Source organism: Crassostrea angulata, chromosome 7, assembly GCF_025612915.1.
Source record: "Crassostrea angulata isolate pt1a10 chromosome 7, ASM2561291v2, whole genome shotgun sequence".
NCBI classification, from domain to species: Eukaryota; Metazoa; Mollusca; class Bivalvia; order Ostreida; family Ostreidae; genus Magallana; species Magallana angulata.
In genome coordinates this window covers 41,093,327-41,114,572 of record NC_069117.1, presented here as the reverse complement: position 1 = coordinate 41,114,572, position 21,246 = coordinate 41,093,327, and the positions used below count along the sequence as shown (strand labels likewise).

The window sequence follows — 21,246 nt, the reverse complement described above, 5'->3', positions numbered from 1 at the left end:
AGAGCAAGGAAATGCAGGAGAAAAAATAATAAAAGATTAAAAAAATGAAAATATGAAACCGACGACCTGGTGGGTGCTACCATTTAACGTCGCAAGCACAAAAATCCTGAATCAATTAGTTTGATCGCGTTTTGCACACATTTGATAATTGGGTATAGTACAATAGGTGTGAAATGTGTTGTGGTAGCAATTATAGTCTGCTTTCGATCCGTGATTTACCTGGATTTTTACCTTTTTGTATGAGAATACAGAGATTTTGTATTGAACCATTGATGATAATAATACTCAAAAGAAGAATATAGATGCTTCGTTGTGATTTACGACTAATTACTATCAGCATTTTTTTATACTTTATTTTCAGTGAATCGATTAAAAAATGATTTACGTTAAAATAATTGAATGAATTGAAGAAAAAAACTGTCGGTCTTAAGCCAGGTGGAAGATGATTCATGGATGATTTATATAGGATCAAAGTGAAAACTATCTCACCGAAGACTACTCCTCATCCAATTGCAAGCTGGACAGATTATAATCACGAATAGCGTGTCCATCCAAGCTTATCATTATTGATAACTTTTTGCATCAAAGTGACTATAGTGAGAATAATATGATAATTTAAAGAGGCTCGTTCCTCTGATTTGGGTTGCCATTTTGGGTCACCTCTATTCTGGAAATTATGCATCATACATTTGTTTTACTCATAAATTCATATTTCATAATAGCAATAAAACTATATTAAATAAAATAGTAAAGAAAAAAATACATTTTTAGAGAGTTAATAGATAGGGGACTATATTTTGTACCGGAAGGTTTTTAAGATGAGAATGGACACTTTTTATAACTCAGTTGTTTTCGAGTATCGTCACTTTAGCTTCCTTATTTTCAATGCAAACAAAATTTTCAAATAGTTTGTGCATTAGAATATCTTTATTTTGTTACGAAAAACAATAATTTTACAATTTTTAATATTTCCATCGACACATGTTGACAATCAAAATTTTACTTCAAATTAGAATTTTGAAAAGAAAAATTTTTCAAAAAAAAGAGTGTTTGTACCAATGTATTTCATATTTTTAATGCTTAACTTATATAGATTTTCGAAATAACAGTTTTACTAGATTTACAAAAGAGTAATTTCTCTTGCATTATCAAAGCTGGTGTTATTCAAGATTTCTATTTGATTTTCATAAAACCTCGTAATCTGTGTACATTAGGATAAGAAAACGAAATTGACATAATGATTCCAATAATACAACTCAAGACTCTATTGATCATGACCTCATTGGCTTTGTGGATTTACTCCTTTCGTTGAACATTTAACAAGTTATTGATGTTTATAGCCTGATGTATACGTGACATCGCCGCAACATGAATTTACGTCTTTTTTAAGAGTTGTATTTATCTATAAATAACATAATTTCAAAAGATCTATATGTGATATGAGTTAAATTTGGCCACTATAATTCTCCATTTTTGAAAGTGTTTTGGGTACATTAAAATGTTACGTTATTGTTTTAAAAAGGTATGATATAAAATATTTTTTTCACCTATTTACTTGATTTATTTGCACTCACTTGAAAAAGTGAGTGCAAAAAAAGAAGTCATAAGTGACGCTATTTCTAAAATTCAATCAAAATCAGTCAATAATTGAAATTTTTCGTATCTTTTTACGAATGGGAAATATAGAGTGCATGGTTGAACAAGGACATTTTTTGTCACTTGTTAGTCGGCTAGATACATCTCTGATTAAAATAGTTTGTTTGTTCAAGCATGCGCTCTATGTTTTCTGAAAGAAAAACTGCTTGAAAACAAAAAATGGCGGGAAAAGGATGTCTTTACAATGTCATATTTCTAAATTGTGGGCACTTGAATCAAAATGAACATTAAATAAAAAAATCGGATATATATCGGTACCAAAAAAAAACAACAACAAAGAATTACAGTAAAATGATGATATTCATTTTAGGGGACCATTTTATGCCCAAACCATATATGGTCCTTTGAAAAAGACCCAAACAACACTATATTTTGAAAGAGATATATTATTGACTTCTTCTAACTGTTTTAAAATATTAGGGAACGTTACCGTCCAGTTCAGATATCTACGCAATGCTTCTTTCTTTAGATCAAGGAAGAAATAGACTGGACATGCGATAGGCATTTTTGCTGCGATAGATAAAAATCACTAGAAAAATGTACTATATATATAAAATATCAACCTAAAATTTAGAGCGAGTGAAAAGGGTATCCCTAACATGGTTCCAATATCTGATAAAACATATGTCATGTTAATTTATAAATTAAGGAGGCCGACTTTAGTTTGCATTGCGCATGTTTTTGCGCATTCTAATATAATACAGTTGATTTATACTTCTTATGATTTTTTTTTGATATCATTTATAAAACTGAACACAATAAACAAAATACAGATAAAAATATTTAGATTTTTAAAGGAAATTTTTATTTTTTACACGATTTTTACGTTGTGCGGTAGGGGAGCATTGCCATTGCGCTTTTATGACGTTATGATAAAATGAAGCTTTGTAGGAGCACGTTATAAGAAATAACATAAAAGAAAAAGTAAAAATTGTACGCTGCTGAAATTTTATATACAGAATTATGCTAACCTCGAGGACATTTTCCTTATTTTTGGAATGACTCCATTATACCAATCATCATTCGTGATGATCCAAATATATAGCAAAATTTGGTGCATTTTAATATTTTGAGATGGCCCCCACTAAAACCCAGACGGTAGAATTTTATGTTTTTTACATATAAGGTAGGAAATGATATTACTAATCATATATAACAATTTGAGAAAAAAAGCTATTGTAGTATTTTTTTAAACTGCTTTGATGTGCGGAAAATGACAGTTTCCTATATATTCCTATAGTAAATGTACCTCTATTTTGAGATGGTCCCTAAAAAGAACCAGACGGTCGATTTTCATGAACCTTCGCAAATAAACTAGAGTTGGTTTAAATTACATATGGTTTAAAAATAAAGAGTAATCTATTGTAGTTTTTCTGCAAAAAAACCCAAATCGGCCTCCTTTTAAATATCTAGACGATATAAGCTCTGAAAGAAACTGAAAACTAGGTTATTAAATCATGAGCTATATCACAAAGCTACGTTCATGACTTCTTGGAGAGACCTCGACAAACTCATTGCTCATTAAAAAATATCCAATATACTACCCCATCAATTACAAAAAGAGTAATTAGTTACTTTATGAAAAAAAGAAAACAAATGTTAAACAGAGCATCGTGGCCAATTTTTATAGAGTACTAAATTACGAAAATCTACCACAACGCCAAAGATCTAGAAATGACGACGCTAGCGTGCAGCGACGATCCTTGCTTCTCGCTCTACAAGATATATTGTCTTCAGAATTATTTATTTTAATGCATTAACATTTTCATATCTGAACAAAATAGATAATTCGATATCTCAAGCACAATTTTTTGTATTTTTACGCGGATTTTACATGATTTTATCGCATCTGTGACATTACTTTTGGATCAACCCTCGTGCTTCCTCTTTGATTTATATTGTTTTTAAAATGCTGTAACTGTTCTCCTCCAAAATATCTGATTTTAGCAATTTTCGTTTGATCTATAATTTACGTGGATTTCGTTTTAAAGCAAAGAAAGAAAATTAAACGTTAATCTACGTGAGATTGTACCATCGGTGTTAATGTAGCATTTACTGTTATTTTTGGACGTTGGCCGTCCTGTAACACACCAAGCGTTGCAAACAAATGGAAACAAATTGGTATGATAATTTGTCTGCACCGCTTGGTGTGTCATAGGACCGACGACATCCAAAATAAGCATTCAATGCGTATATTTATGTTCATACTGATGTCTATTTGTATGAAATAGTTGTGTATTGTCGCTGTAATTCTATATACTGTGGTTTCATGAATATTCGTTGAATACCAATTTTCGTGGATTTCGTTTTTAAGTTTAACCATGAATTTCAATGTTCATTGAAGTGCATTTTCTAGTAACAATTTGTATTGATAGGGTCATTGGCCACTAATTTACGTATCCTTGAAACTGTGATTTTCACTTTATGCACGAAAAATGATACCCTTGAATATTAATGAAACCACAGTATACGCTCTCACTCAGGGATGTGAAACATACATGGAAAATCCATATTAACCTGTTATTTAGTTCGCTTCCGCGCCTAAAAATATAGCGCTAGAAACTTTGTACAGAAAAATCTTTTCTATTAAGGAGTTGATACAATTTAATTATTATTTTTCAAAAGTACATATCAAATTGGTTAAAGAAGATTGATAGTTTCATTTAATTCGTTGATATTTGTGCTCATGGCGCATGAATTAGCAAAGCGTATTCATGGAAAATTGAACGTCGCAGATTTCCAATGCAAACATAAGGGGAAATATACACTAAATGTAAATATAGGAAGGAACATTGCAATTGTCTACAAACCTGCGTATTCTCTTAGCTCTGGGTATACTTTTTATGTCTATTAATATTGATGCCCAGAAGTATAATGAAGTGATAGAATAAGACAATGACTTGTACGACTGCGTTAAGGCTGATTATATTTAAAAATCGAATGAAAAACATGTAAATAAATATCAAATCTCTATAATCATACACACCCAAAAATAAGACAGTTGTGTCTCATATAAAATTGTGATTTCATTAATTTGTATGGTTGTAAATCATTATTGAAATACGTAGATGCAAAGTTATAACTTTCTTTTTATTGTGTTTTATACAACATTAATATTATTTGTAACGTGTTTGGGTTGTAAAATTGTAAATTAATGATCTTATTTGGGTAGAATGTTATTTTGGCAGTTATGCGACATTGTTTTCGGATATTATTTAGTAACTATGCATAATACCGAAGAAAAGAGACTCGCTCATTTTTTGAGGCGGAAATGCATTTTGTGACGAAAAAAAAATTATTGATAGGACATCAAAAGAAAATTATGTTTATTTAAATAGTATTATTTTGTTTAACAAATATTTTTCGAGGCCAATATATACCGAAATATGCCAAATTATGGGGAAGGGGGGGGGGGGGTCAAATATGATATAACTCCTGGTCCAAACAAGAGGTTTACATTTTTTTTAAATTTCACCATTTAATGACTTTGCGACAAATAATGCGCGTTGCCTTAGTTTTTCCAACCGAAATAACAAGAAGAATTATGTTTGTAGATGTAGAAGGATTTTTTACGAGGCGCTCGAACACTATCATCATTCACTGTACATTCAACTGAACTCTTTTCCGCACTATTAGGTGGCACCTGTTTAGAGGTACAATTTAAGAGTGAATAAATTTGTCCTCAAACAAAGCATGCTCACACAAGGGTATAGTTTGGGTTGATTGCTTTTTCATTTAGAACTTTCGTCATCAATATCTTTAATTCAAAGACAAATGTGCATTTAAGGAAGAAGATCGACGTAAAATATACAAGATTGTGCATCTTGTATATTTTACGTCGATCTTCTGCATAAAAAAACCAGTGTTTAATAAATTCTGTTAATTTCAAATATAGACAAAAGCCATAATGTTTAAGAAAGACACAAGACTCACAATTCTTTGTCATGTAAACAATGATCAAGTCCTGTTTTTGTTTACATATATAGGTTCAATATACCAGTAAATAATCTTTTTCAAGCAGCTGATTTGTCTATTTTCTTATTCATTTAAAGCATAAATAAACAACTTCTAACGTTTAAAACATTTATTTTAGGTCTAAAACGGGAAGTTTTTACTTCAACATAAAAAAAATGTAGACAAAAGCTTTATTTACATAGCAAAGAAGTGTAAGCTTCGAACCAATTTTAGCTCAACGAATTGCGCTAACATTTTCGTTGCCTATTAAAAACGCCTTACTGAAGCATTGAAAACATTAAAACCGCTGTAAGCTAAGTGAAACGTTTTGTACTTTTAAAATGTTGTAAATTGTAGAAAAGTATTGTGTCTCCCTCATCCATTATTTAACCAAGGGATGAAGAAGAGGGGCAATTGTTTACATATACCTGCCAGCAAAATATTTTTTCTACTCATCATATTTTTAATCAGAACAAACGGATAAATATGCAACTGGCTTCAAGTGTTCGGCCAGAAAGTGTTATGTTTTCATGTTCATCAGCTGTAAAATAATAATCACTGCACACTGCATATAATCTAAATTAAATTCTTTGTAGCACGCTACCAATTATTTAACCAATGTTATGTAAAATATATGTCTGTCTGTCATACATCCTATATCTTTTAAACATGCAGTTTTTCTTCACAAAAAATGATATTCATTTCACGTGTTGATGTACATTAAAAATAAAATAACACAAGTTTTTGGTTGTATAACTTTTTAAAAATGAATAAACAAGGAAGTTGCTCAGATAATATAACTATCGAAATGAGTTGACCCTTAAGTATAATCATGGATTATTTCCCGTTGTGCAATGAACAAGATCAAAATACGTAATATCTTCTAATGGCTTTTCATTGATCGCATCTAAGTAGGTACTGTCATGATACTTTTTCCCGTTTCCGTCAAAATGTTGGCTGTAAATTGGCTCTAAATAGTTTGAAAATGATGCGTTATGTTCAGGCATTCCCATACAGTCTTTCACAAGTTCGGCATTTGTTGAAGCGGTGTTAAGAACTTCAATAAAATTGTGTATTTCGTGTTTGCTAGTCCCAGGCTTCAGGTATGAATTACTACTACCAGTCGAATCATTACTGATTAAAGAAGAGTGCAATTCATCTTTCATTTCTATGTTGAGATTTTCGGCGGATCGGCGTTCTAATGTGTTATCAATCTTATGATATGGCATACTTGCATCGTTGTTTAAAGGCTTCAGTTGGTAGTAATTTCCTTGCTGCTTGTGGCCATTGGCTTTTCCTATTGCTGTCATCATAGCTTCGTTTATATCTTCATATGTTTCTTCATCTATAGCTGAATCAGTTTTCTCAGTAATATGTTTTGATTTTGTTTTTCGACGTATGCATGCATACAGTTTTACACAAGCCTGTATACTAAGTATGAAAAGGAAAAATGCTATAAGTCCACCAATCACTAAAATGAGGGTATTGTTACTGAGTAATTTCGGTAATAAGGTTACTGGTGGAACACTGGAAATGATTACTTTGCTCCTTTGAATCTCTTCGCTAAAATTACTTTTAAAGATAGAGTTTGTGACAACATAATGTTTTCTTGTCATTGGGGATTTTGTTGTAGTATTTACTCCAAAACTGGTAGGGTCAATGGGATACGATGTCGTAGCTTCAGATGATTCGGACGACCCTCTCATATAAATTGCCATGCTGGAACCCACACTTCCATCTTAAAAATACGATTTTGAAAGATATATATTTGTAAAAACAAATATTAACATCATTCACTTGAAATAAAGATGCCATCATAATTGCTTTGCATCAATATATGTAATGACAATGTTATTGAAGGCACTCGCACGAATTGCTGCAGAGACAACCAAAAGAAGTCCATCACAAGGGGTCTCGCATTTCAGACCTGTAAACCCATCTGCAGAAACTGGAAATTTTTAAATCGTTATCATTTTGAATAAAGTATTTATTAAGTGTTTTGTAGGATTTATTACAGGTCATTTTTTATATACACATTGACTAAATGTTGGTACGAACTATTGGGACAGTGACATTGTAAAGCTCTTCAAGTTTCATGTGGTAATTACCTCAATGACAATAATTTTGTTTTTCAAACAAATATCAGTACAATGAGTCCCATTAAATTGATGGCAAACCTTGCCCTAACGATCTAAAACTTCAAAATCTTTGTAGAGGCACTAATATATATTCATTCTAACTAATCACCTTGAATACTTTAGGCCAAGCAGTAGAACAGGAAAAATCAAAACTAATGATCAACATAATCTTAATCCTTAAAAAACAATATATGCTATGAGCAATCATTAAATATTTTCACAGTTTTGGATAGGATACTCTACAGCAATGCAATCAATTTGTCTACTACATGTAGATGCATCTTGGTTATAAAGACGATTTTAAAAGAATTATTGCATAAACTTAATATGACCACTTAAAGGTCTAGAACTTAAAAAGTTTTTCTTAAAACGGAAAAGAGCTATACATTAATTAATTGTACCTATGTTAAAAGGCAATTGAATTAAGTATAATTGATATTAAAATCGGTTCTTGTGATAATCCGATATGTCTTATGTAAAAAAAAATCCCAAAACAAACAAACAAAGAATAAATACAATACATGTACATGTAAATAAAATGTTATGATTCTACATAAAAAAAATAATTCGAGGAGATTTGATTAACGGTACTAAAAAGAGGTATTACCATCTCTTTTACAACCATGAACATGATTACATTCTGATTGACTGCAGTTACATTCTTCCGTACAGAGCTGTCCAAATGCTGGATAATGACATGGCACTCCACACTTACTACCAAAATATCCCAAAGGACAGGCTTAAATGAGAAATATTTAGAAATGAATACTTTCTTATTGTGTCTTTATAATTTAAAAAAATAAACTAGATTTGTCATATCTTTTAACCTTCGCATTTTCCATTAACCATATGATAGTTTGTACAACAGCGACGTCTGAAAGAAAATGGAAATCAGTTTGAACAACTTTTTCAAAAATTCAATAAAAAATCAAATTTTGATAAATGACAAATTGATACATACACAAAGCCAGTTTCTGTATAGCTGCGACAGTCACTTTTAACAGTTGTCTTCTTAGGAAGAGCTATAGAAAGAATTATTAAGTTGCGGCAAATCATGCGACAAGACATCATTGTATTGTGATAAACATCGGATTATAACTGAATTTAGAGATATGAATTAAGTTTTTTATACGTTAAAATCGTTTGTTGTGAGAAGGACACTATATACGTCAAACATTTCCGTAAAAAGGTCCGACATTTTATGTAAAAACCTACTTGGGAGTTCTGGATAAAATTGTACATATCATTTTCCCTATTACATTAACTGTACATGTATATCATTGTAAGTAAGGGTAAAAATGAAATACATCAACAATTAATGCCATTATTAGATACTAATAATAGGGTCATGAATGTTTAAAATAAAAACAAATAATGGCAATAGACTTAGAAAACCATTTATGATATTTTGATGAATGTTAAAATTTAAGACTCTAAAATTCTTTAAAATAAAACCAAAGTAAGCATAGCACAAAGAGATAATATCCATGCTTGAATTTTCCTTTTATAAGTAAATGGTGGTTTTATTTTAAAAATACCTCAAGAAGGTAATAGAACAATATATGGTGCATCTTTGTTGGACATAGTTTCTGTGAACGCGTATTGAATGATTAGGCGTAAACATTCACTTTACAATGCTGATTGTTTCATATAATTCATTACATGCCAAATATTTAATTTCCAATGTTCAAAAGATGAAATGCAACAATACATCCGGTTCCAGACGATGTTTATTTAATGATATGAAAAAATTCAAAGACTTCTCTTTTGAACCGCCATTGTAGCTTGTCAGTTTTAGACTATGCCTAAATAATGCGTCCACGGACATTTTGCATTGCAAACGATATGAACTTAGCCCGGATGATAATGTTAACAAGAAATGGTATTTCAAAAAGGTTGTCTGACTTAGCTTAATTATTCCTTTGAAAGCATGTATCAGTTAGTGTATAAGAAATAAATTTTGATTTTCTCTACTGTTCATAAATTCATTAGCGGAACGTGCAGATTTTCGTTGGTATACGTCTTTTTCTCTGATAAGAGTGCATATAATACATTATTAATTTTGCTATTGAATTTATGCATTACTTCATATTCCAGGAGGGTATAAAATAATTGTAAGCTTGAAAAAAAAACCCAATGAGGTACTGTACGTAATTAAGATAGAATCATAGTATCAAAGACCATTCTTTCATTTTCAAGCAAAGAATTTTCGTAACAAGTTTTTTTTTGTAAAAAGAGATGCACCAACTACATGTTCCAGATTATTCTCTCTTTAAAATGTGATTGCTTTTATATTGGACTCGTACACTATATTTGAACGTGATATTATAGCGATCTAAGTCCTGCTGTACATTCCACCCTCCGATTCTTTAATTAAGTCATCAATGGTTAAAAAACGATTTTTTTCAGAAAGGATCATTACAATTTATACGAATAAACATCACACACTGTTTCTCAAAACGAATTTTGTAAGGCGCACATACGCAAAGTACACCCTATTTAAGATGCATGAAATCGCCATGTTGATTGAAAAAATGAGGCATAGTATACAACCTAACCCCTCCCCCACCCCTAACCCCCCGTTTCGTCAATTTAGTTCCCCTAGTATATATTCCAGACAATATGAATTTATCTTTCCTTCAATCCAAGCTGATTTTGTTTATTGTTTTATCAAGGATCCATTGTCAGTTTTCAATTACATGATAACTTTAGCGCGCAAATATTTAAAGTCGGAAGTAAACTCTCAAAATCGTTACAAAGGCCAGCTGAACGTCAGATATTTCGGACTAAAAAGATATGTTATTATACTGACACAGGTTTAATTCTATTTGTAATTTCAGAACAACTCATTTATGTTAACTTTGTGATCTATACCATTTTTAAAAAAAATGAAACATACAAGTACGTTATATATTTTTTAATTTGTATATTACGGAAACCGCATAACTCTTCTCCGTTTCTTATCAATCTGTCCGATTACAATATTTAGTAATAAAAACTACCATATTATCTACCGCGCTAATACTCTTATTTTTTTTATAAAACAATAATAACTGTCTAAATGTCGGATATTGACGTGGAACTTAACAATTACTGCAAAAGAATCCCCCAGAACATGCTTAAATAATGAAATTTTAGAAATAAATACTTTCTTTATTGTATCTTTATAATTTCAATAATTATAATATAATAATAATTATAATGATGCACATAATGCAAGAAATTGTGCACAAAATCTAAGACCACGACAGAAATTAAACACGTCAGTCGTGTGCAGTCGAATGTTACTAGATCGATGGACTTATTAACCTGTATGACGGTGCCTATTTATGGGAAGTGTTCAGCTTTAAGATCCAGAAAGAGTGCAAACCATCAATATCGTTTGTTTCAGTTACGCAGAAGTCACACTTCCTTATTAGTAAAATAATGGAACCTCTTTCGCAGCTTTTGATCTCGATACCTCTTCAGTAAAAGTGTTACAATGTCATGTTCGGGATAAGAAATGCTCCTTCCAAACATAATGCGAAGAAATACTTATCGAAATCCATTCATATTAAACCTGGAAGCTTCCAATTGACCAAAAATTATCAATCAACATTCTAACATATTGCAATCTGTAGCAAGACCTTTCCTGTTACCCGGTAGAAGCCAGTAAAGTTCCTTACACTTCAGTTTAATTTCAAGCTATGGATGTACTCGATTACTCTTTGCCATTTCTTTTGCAAAATTAGAGCCTTAGTATAAAATGCCCGAGAATTATATGTAAAGTTCGCTTAGCAGATATAAAAAGATGAGAAAGTTTCAGTTTTAACACGGTTCATTGAAAAAATAATTGTTAACTTAGTAGAATGAACAAAGAAATAATATAAATTCTAATAAAACGATTATATAAAGCCACGAATGAAGGATGGCACTAAATTTTGGACAAATTAACATCATTCTGCATGAAATATATTTATTATTATAACAAATACGTCCTAATACACGTTTGATTTTCCCAGGCTGTGTTTTACAAAAAATTCTTTCCACGTTCATTATTTTGATTACAAAATACGGAAACACTTTCAAATCAAATATGTGTAGTTTATCAATAAAGTGCTTTGAAATAATTTTAAAATGGTTTTGAGATGAGATATATGTGTTTTTTTAAATTATTCATGAACCGAGTATGGGACCATCCGAACAAATGAAACGCGGATATTTTTTAAAGCATTAGAATACTAGTATTTGGATCGGCTTTTGTAATCAATAGACTGTTTGTATTGCTTGGATGTTAGATCAGGCTTAAATGATTTGTCTTGGTCTTTACATAGCTATATTAAAATATATGTCTCATTTTGCCATAGGTACTAGGCAACACGAAGTTCAAGACTTAGTGCGTGCAAATTGTTTTATAAAGGAAAACTTTGACAAAGAAAAAATACTTATATAGCGGAATATATTGTGGAATAGTTAGGATTCTTTAAAAGAATATTAAAAAGTGATATGTAAAACCGAAAATTATACGCATGTTAAGAGGGCATAATAAAAAACTATAACGCATTGAGTTTGAGTACAAAACTGAATTGTTTGCCTAGGATTTGGCTAATATACATTACCGTAGTTAGTAATATTTTTCAACAGAAATGTTCATATGTAAGAATAACAAAAAATGCAGATAACATAAACAGTTGGGGTATTTGCAAAGTCTTTTAACATATATCTTCCTTTTTAAACCTTATATTTAGACTTGAAAACATCATGAGCATTTGCAACTTACATATATTTTTCAAAAACTTGTTTTCTGCATCTTTTAAAATCCCATCATACCTTCGATCCACTACTGGCTCTAAAAACCCCTGTCCGTATGAAAATCCTCTGTCTTCCCCTGTCACTCCCTGTGTTTTCACTGTCATCCCTTGTACATCCCCTGTATGCCACTGTACAGGGCCCCTGTATACCCTGTCATCCCCTGTGCGCCCCTGTACACATCCCCTTGTGTGCCACTGTAAGCCCCTGTCACCCCCTGTACGCCCCCGTCATCCCCTGTAAGCCTCTGTATACCCCTGTGCATGCCCCTGACATCGCCTGTACGGTCTTTGACTTCTCGCTAAGTAAATAAATAGCTTTTAATTATTTCGGATTTTTACAAATTTATATTTAGCATTCATGATACTTGTTTTTCTTTGCATTTCATAGAGGGCAATATAATTACAAACATGAACAATTTTGACTCAACATTGACACAAATCAAGATAAACTTGTTTACAAATAACCGCTTATTTTATTACAAGCATTTAAACAAATGACCGTGTTCTTAAATCTGTAAAAAAAAATGAAATAAAAATAAATGGAGGAGTGCATTAAATCTGCAATGTTCTGTGCTATGAAACCTGCCTGAGCTAAAGCGCATAACAACACATCATGATCAGCACGTGCAGATAACCACACATCGATCGAAATGATGATATAATCACCTATATGTTGACTATTTTCCTCAGTATAATGATGCATAGAATCAAATAGTCTTTATGAAGTTCATGTAAATCGCTGATATTTGCTGTCAGCATTTTATTGATAAATAATGAGAGAGAGAGAGAGAGAAAGAGAGAGAGAGAGAGAGTTGATTAATTTTCAGAAGGGGTGATTAGACCAGTCCATTGACACTAGTGTGCATTTTCTAGTTTAGTTATTTATATGCACTATTGTACATGTATAGAATTGTCCTCATACATATAAAGCATATGATACGGTTATTGAATTATTTAATGCATGACTGTATACAAATGCCAGTAACGGGGTAATGTATATTCCCGCATGCATGCATCATCTTAATGTTCCGGATTTCGGAATAGAAAAATGTCATACATTTATTTAAATTTAATTTGATTTGAAAAATGAAAAATATTAAAGAGCAATAAATACAGTTTTAATTCATATCACTGTGCCAAATAATGCTCTAAATATAAAGCTCTTCAATCTTTTCTTGTTAAAATTTTCAGAACTGAAAAATCGAAATTTTCATTTTTTTTTTTACTTGAACGACTAGGAAAAGGTCATAACATATTGCATTATCGTATAGCACTACCGAGCATTCAGACCTGAGAACATGTGTATATATACAAGTACACATGTGTATGTCACCTCATTGTTCCCAATCTCGCTACCGTGCACTGCAAATTGTCAAGGAGAGCTGTAAACAGTATACTAGTATTATAACTATTATATAATCACTGACCGACCATACAGATCTTAGGAAGTGTGTATATATATATATACATGTACACGTGTGTCTATCATCTTTTTTTTCCCTATCTCGCTACCGTGAACTGCAAATTGTCAAGAAGGGCTGTGTAAAGTACCTATTATATTATAATCACTGACCGAGTGAAAAAAAATGTCAACGTCCGCTCTTTTGAAAACTGTAGCTTCAAGCAGCTAGTTGTTAATCGCGTGTCTTCAAGTTTTTTGATCAATTGATCCGGTGTAGAATAATACATTGATGAATCTAAAATTAATATGAGAGCTCTAAGTTAATATAAATAAGTATAGAGAATTGGTTATGAAAATTATTTAGGGTTGCATGTTTACTTATTAGGAAGTTAATTCCCGGGTAAAATATTAGTAACTTTTAATTTAAAAAAAAATGCAATCTCTCTCTCTCTCTCTCTCTCTCTCTCTCTCTCTCTCTTTCTCTGTACCTTTATAAACTCCTTAGGCTACATATATAGAAAACACTAGTTCTACATTTGCATGTATGTTGTGTATGTTCTGACCAGGACCGCAGAATGATAAAGAATAGGTAATGAAATTAGGATTGCTTGCTTACTTATTAGCAAATTAATTCCCGGGTATTAAACTATATAATTATCAATTTTATTCAAAATCAATGCTCTCTCTCTCTCTTTCTCTCTCTCTCTCTCTCTCTCTTTCATGACTAATTAGGTTTTTTTTTTAAATTTCTTAATATCTATATAACCTCCTACATCTATCGAAAAAACATTTACATGTTCTGACCTTGCCGGCAGATTTCTGTTTACTGGCAATTAATTAAAATATCTTTTATATCTTCCACTTTGCGGTAAAAGGAGAAATGAAAGTTAGATTTTAGAAATAAATGAAAATGATGAGAATAAATCATCAGTTTAAATTGAATTCAAGAGTCCAAAAAGCCGGTCAGAAACATATTAAACAAACATGCTATAATAATTTTCTTAGGCAAACTCATGTAAGCTATTGAAGCTTTATTTTGCTATTCACGAGAAATAAATAAAGGTATTACCAAGAACTTGGTTAAAAAAAAAGAAGTGTACTCTATCGTTACATGGCTGATTACAAATTCTACATTCTAACTGATTTGGTTTAAGTGCGCTCCTATATGTTTAGATATATACAAAATTACTGCGCTTGATCTTAGTTTCTACTGTGTTGTTTAGTACTAAGAATCGTATGATTCATAAGCTTAAGATATTCATAAGTAAAGTGTACATATATCTGTAGACAATTTAAAAAGAACAAATAATTCACTCTAAGTTGTATTTTTAGTAGCGATGTTCCCGAGCTCTAAAGGACTACATGCCCTGAGGGCTTTCACACCTAATATCAAAAATAATCCTGGCCCTCACCTGAGATTTACCACCTGGTGAATCTCAAATTTTTATTTGTTAGCATGATTATTGAAGTATCCATAAATTATCAACTAAATCATGTGATTTCCAAAATTACGATAACAGTGTGTCCGGTGATTCGGCGCTGTTGAGTGCAAATATTGACTTATAGCTCAAAATATAACACATGTGATTTCAATAGTTGAATTAGAAAAAAATATTTAAAAAAAAACACAGTCAAAAGCCCTACAGGGGTTTTTAGGGGCATGCACAGGGGTATACAGTGGCTTAAAGGGGATGACGGGGGCGTACAGGGGGTGACTGGGGCTTACAGTGGCACACAGGGGTTGTGTACAGGGGCGAACAGGGGATGACAGGGTAATATATACAGGGACTTTGACAGTGGCACACAGGGGATGTACAAGAGATCATGACAGTGAAAACACAGGGGGTGACAGGGGAAGACAGAGGATTTTCATACGGACAGGGGTTTTTTGAGCCAATAGTTCGCTAACAGCTACTTTTTTTTGTTTTGATTTGTCGTGGCATAATTACTAGTGAATTTTCTGCGCATACCAAATTGTTTGAAGACAAAATAAAACATAGGGTATGAACAAAACTTTTTTACTATATTGGGCAAAATAGCTACCAAAGAATATGACATTTAATGAATTGTAAAGTACATATTTACAATAACTTATTTCAGAAAAATGGCAAGAAAGTGGATTTTTTTTATCAAAAGACTACAAACCAAAAATGATACTGTTTTGCTTCGTTACTAGAATGAGGAATGCAACACTGACCTCAGTCTGATATACCTGTACATAAAAAGACAATCGACAATCTGTGTTTTGTAGTCCTATTTCACATTACGCAATTTTTAGGTCAAAACATCGATCATAATAATATTTTCAGACGATGATACCAAAGTCAGTCATACTTATTCAATTTGGCGTTTAAAATCATTCTAAAAAATTTCCAGGTTATAACGTGTAATCAAATGATAGTGTATGAAAGCATTTTGTTTTTTAAGTATAATATACATGGTATTGATAACGTTATTATGGAATCATATTTAGAAATTGTTGGTCCATTTTAAGGCGTTAATCAAATTTTTTCCTTTCTTAAAGCGTGACGCTCGCTATTTTATATTGAGGACAGGACAGACCATCCACGGTGTAGAACCCTAAGTCTTAACTTCTTTATTCCTAAGTCACCCTTTTGTGACATATTTCTGATCTATTTTATACCATCAGTCAAATGAATAACTTAAAACATTTCCAAAATCAAACTCACCAAAATTGCATAATTTTATAACTACAAAGGGAAAACTTATTGTAAACCACATTGACGATTTTAATGCCTTTTAATAAGTTCATTTGCATGAGATCGTTCATTCGTAGTCTTATCTTACCCGATATGTAAATAAATGCCGTATTTGAAAGGGCTTGTCTAAATGAAATTATTATTTATGGGGAGAACACTAAAATTACAATACATGTAATACATGTAGTAGTGCTATGTTGTAATTTTTTGACTTTCTGGGTGGCAGTAATAACAAAATTAAATTGTTGGTTTTGACATTCTATCAATCAAATAATATGAAAGCAGATATATCAATGATAAAAATGTATGGTATAAAATAATTTGAATTTTTTCTCATCAAGAATTCTTTCATTTAGGAATGTATAGCTTGAAAAATTAGAAATAAAAATCGCTACTTTATACAAATACTTAATTGATTATAAAATATTTGATTTAAAAAAAGGCGAGTTTAAAGATTAAAAGCATTTTAGAATGTGCTCAATTAAAAGGCTTGGTCTTAACAGTGATACGATATACTCTACATTACCATGTCTATCAGTGTATGTCACTATTCATCAAGAGATAATTGGGTTCGTTTAGGAATATTGTAAAGTCTAAAATATTTAGGTTTCTTTAAATTTAAAGGGTATGGAATTTAAAAAAAAACGTTATATGATAAATTTATCCCAGTCATTGTCTTAATGATATCTATGACACATCCAATTAATTATATATTTCGTTTAAAGTATTTGGATGGTGATTATTCTTGTTTTGGCTATGATAATGCTATATTTAACGTTAATAATAAAGATATCCTTACCATGTCTTTGACAACCTTTGATGAAATCACAGTCTGACTGGCAACAGTTGCATTTTTGCGTGTACAACCGTCCAAAGAATGGGTAAGGGCAAGTAAACAAACAGTTTTTCCCAAAATATCCTGAAGGACACGCTAAATATAAAAAATGCTAAGGATTAATATATTAACATTGTCATATATTGCCTTTCGTTTCCAAAGTAATTTTCTGTTTCATTTTCTAACCTTTACAGTTTCCTAGAACCATATGATAACTAATAATACATTCATCCCTAAAATACAAAAGAAAAAATACATATTTTAAAACATTTATACATTAATTTTGTTTTAAGAATCATCAAAAAGAAATGCTTAATCATACGTGGATCTCTTTTGGTCATTGTCATTTTCATCCTGGCTACAATCTATTTCCCCCAAACAGCTTAAGACACTCAATGAAAACAGATGTATTGACTAAATACATGAAAAACCATGGCCAATTTATAAACATATCCGGACAGAATATATATAAGCAAACTGTTATAACATATCTCTAAGTAATCATTGCCTAAACTGTGCTATGATTGGCTACGAGAATCACGTGACACAAGACGAACAAACCACTGTATTTCTTTCTTCTTTTTTTTCCTTTTTTAATATTAACAGTGCCTCAGTGGGGCATTTCTACTACAAGAAGTTAGCAAAAATTTGAATGTCAGTCGTCCAGTTATAAACAAGATAGAGAGCTCACAATTCTTTGTTACGTAAACAAAGCTCTTGTCATGTTTTTGTTTCCATTTTGAAAGTCCAAGTTGAGACCACAATAAATTTGACAAACACTAGGAACTGTTCATCTATGTTTATCTGTGATCAAAACCAATTATTTCAACAGATGTAAAAATAAGCTGGGAAAAGAACTTGTTCCGGTATAGTAAACCAAAGACATGACAAAGACAAAGACATGTCTCAAACCTTGTTTACATAGCAAAGAATTATCAGGTCTGTATCTTGCTTATAATTCTATAACTGGAAATCAAATTTTGATAGATCATCAAAATTGTATTACTAAAGCAATGTAAACGATAAAAATTAAAAAAAAATAGAGTTGCCATGCCCAAGGAAAAAACAAACCTAAGATTAAGCATAGTTTCAATGAGTTGGCACAATGTGCCGGATAATAAGTCTAGTGCCAAGGTGGCATTTTTGCACCCGCTTAAAATGTAGTTTCGGAAAGATCCTTTCACACAAAATGATAGACCATCGTCTAGAGAGAATATAACCACCTTTGTTTTTAATGTGTTTTACCTGACAGGTGATATGTTAACCTTTAGAAATTAATATCCCTTATGAAAATAATGATTCTCGTAGGATAAATAATTTTTCTGCAGGTATTATTCAAAATCCTTTGGGATTTTTTTAAAATCCTCTAGGAATTGAAAATCCTATACGAGAAAAGTATTTCTTGCAGGAATATGTTTCATACAGGTAGTTTTCCAATCGGATTATAAAACCCTATGGGAGTATTGTTCAAATCCTATCGAAAATTAAACTCCTAGAGGTATTTGTTTTTTCCGGTAGGAGAAATTAAGAAAAATTCTTAATTTAGCACTGGTATCATTGAGAGTGAATTTAATTTTTTATGGTTCTAATCCTTTATTGATAATATACGGATTGTATAATTAACGAATGGCTTTGTCGTTCACATATCTCAATAGGCATGAATGATTACTTTCACATGTGACTTGTGTCAAGACGTCATTGTTTTTTCATGACAAAAAGAGAGTGTGGTGAACGAACCACACCGACATTACCTTTGTACAGTACTGTATATTGTTTAGATTCACTTTTCACTGCGAAAAATCTTACGTCTAAGTTGTGACCTCCCATATCAATGCATTTTATAAAAATGTTTCTTTGTAACATCTGAAATTCTTGCCATGTTGTAAACACTTTTGGATCGCTCCGGTTACTTATAAAATATCCCCTTTGGGAGCCCTATTTTTGATACCATTGGTTCACACTGGCTAGTTACGTAAATCTAGTTAGGAGCCCCTTGTTTAAACCTTGAATATTCTCGGAAAAAGCATGGGATAAACAAGGTGTCAAACCGTCGATCTATTATTACTTGGGACCTCTCCATAGAAATACATTACTATTTCAAACCCATCTTTTTGTAATATTTCAAAGTATGAAAACTGCGTTTGAGAGGTAGCTTTTATTCTTAATTTTCCAGGACCTTTTCTTGCTTCCCTGTTAAAAGATTCCACACAGAACATCAATTGCTGTCGGGAAGAGGAATGCTGTCGCTTGCTGAAATTATTACCTACCGACTATCATATCCTGAGTGTAGCATTTTCCTGTTATATAGTGATGTTATGGAGAGACCGCAATTTTGAAGAATGTAAGTGAAATGTGGTGGCATATAAGACCCATTTTTAAATGCAATAAAACGCAAAATTCTGTTACGTTCATTTATTTATTTACATATTATATATTTATAAAGCACAAGGAAATTCACTATATTGGAGCTCTACCTCCGCCCCGGCCGCTGTTTGAGCTCACGACCTCTGAAACCCACTCTCCCAGCTTGAGCAGCCACCGCCCTGAACATTTGGTCATCAAGGCAATACGAAAATGATACACATTGTATTGATATATATACCTATAATAAGCGCAAACATACTATATAGTTATACATCAAACACAGGGAAATTCACTGTATTGGATCTCCACCTTGGCTCCAGAGTGTATTGAACTGTTCCTCTTAAATTGTAGGTTAACTGAATTCCATCTGTATCTCAAACGACCGTGTAGTAAGCGACCAGAGTTCTGCGTTCCGTTTGTCATCGAAGCAAGACTGTCTTGCCTAGATGACTGAGTAGAGGGCGCGGTGGCTGCTCACTGCTAGGAGAGTGGGTTCCAGAGGCTGTGAGCCAATAAAGTAAAACGTAGATCACATCAAAATATTTTGTGTTGTTCCGAGAACGTACAATTTATCGTCGAGTCGGCCGTGGGGCCTTATTACTGACAGAGTCACATCTGATCGGAACCGTAAAAATTGTAGAGATACTGAAAAAGAAATTCAACAACATTAATCGCTATTCCGTTTAAAAAGAACTCGAATCAGTGATCATGAATAACATGTTAAGTTGACCAAAAAACAAGTAATCAGAATCAGAAGCCCGTATGCTTTATAGCTAATCCGAGTAACTTTTATGTCTGTTTTTGTATCTTCGTCTGTATTTTTAAGTTATGCTATTCAAACCGAAATTGCACACAGGTTCCACCTAACATAGATATGAAAATGCATTAAACAAAGCGTTATTTATCCACAATTTGATCAAATGATTTTTATTGACTTAATTGAAAATGATAAAAAAAAATTGTGATTGATTGATTGCAATTGATTGAACAATTTTATTGCTGATGATTGATTTATTTTCATTGATTGATTGACTGAACAAGTTAATTGATGTTGATATGATGATTGATTTATGCACTATGCAGCCATATGCCTGCTTACTAACTGGGTGTCATGTCAGTTTTAATTTTAATAAATAAGCCACGACTAAAGTCGCCAGTTTGTGTTCTGTTCTTGTCTTTTATAATGCTATTCTGTTTTAGTTAGGTCATTGCTATTTTGATTTTGTTTTAATATGTTCAGACTCTCCGAAAAAAAAAATCAAAATACGCGCGGGTATGAAGGTAGTTGCATTGCAGAAGAAATACATACATTGTAATCCGCGTTAGCGCACAATTTTACTTTCTGCAATGATTGGTACCTAAATACATGGGGCTTCCCGTATTAAAC

General features: G+C 31.8%; 1 pseudogene; it reads right to left on the bottom strand.

The window, feature by feature from the left end:
• Positions 1–6,440: 6,440 nt before the first annotated feature.
• Positions 6,441–20,054, bottom strand: LOC128191339 (uncharacterized; annotated as a pseudogene).
• Between the last annotated feature and the right edge of the window lie 1,192 nt (positions 20,055–21,246).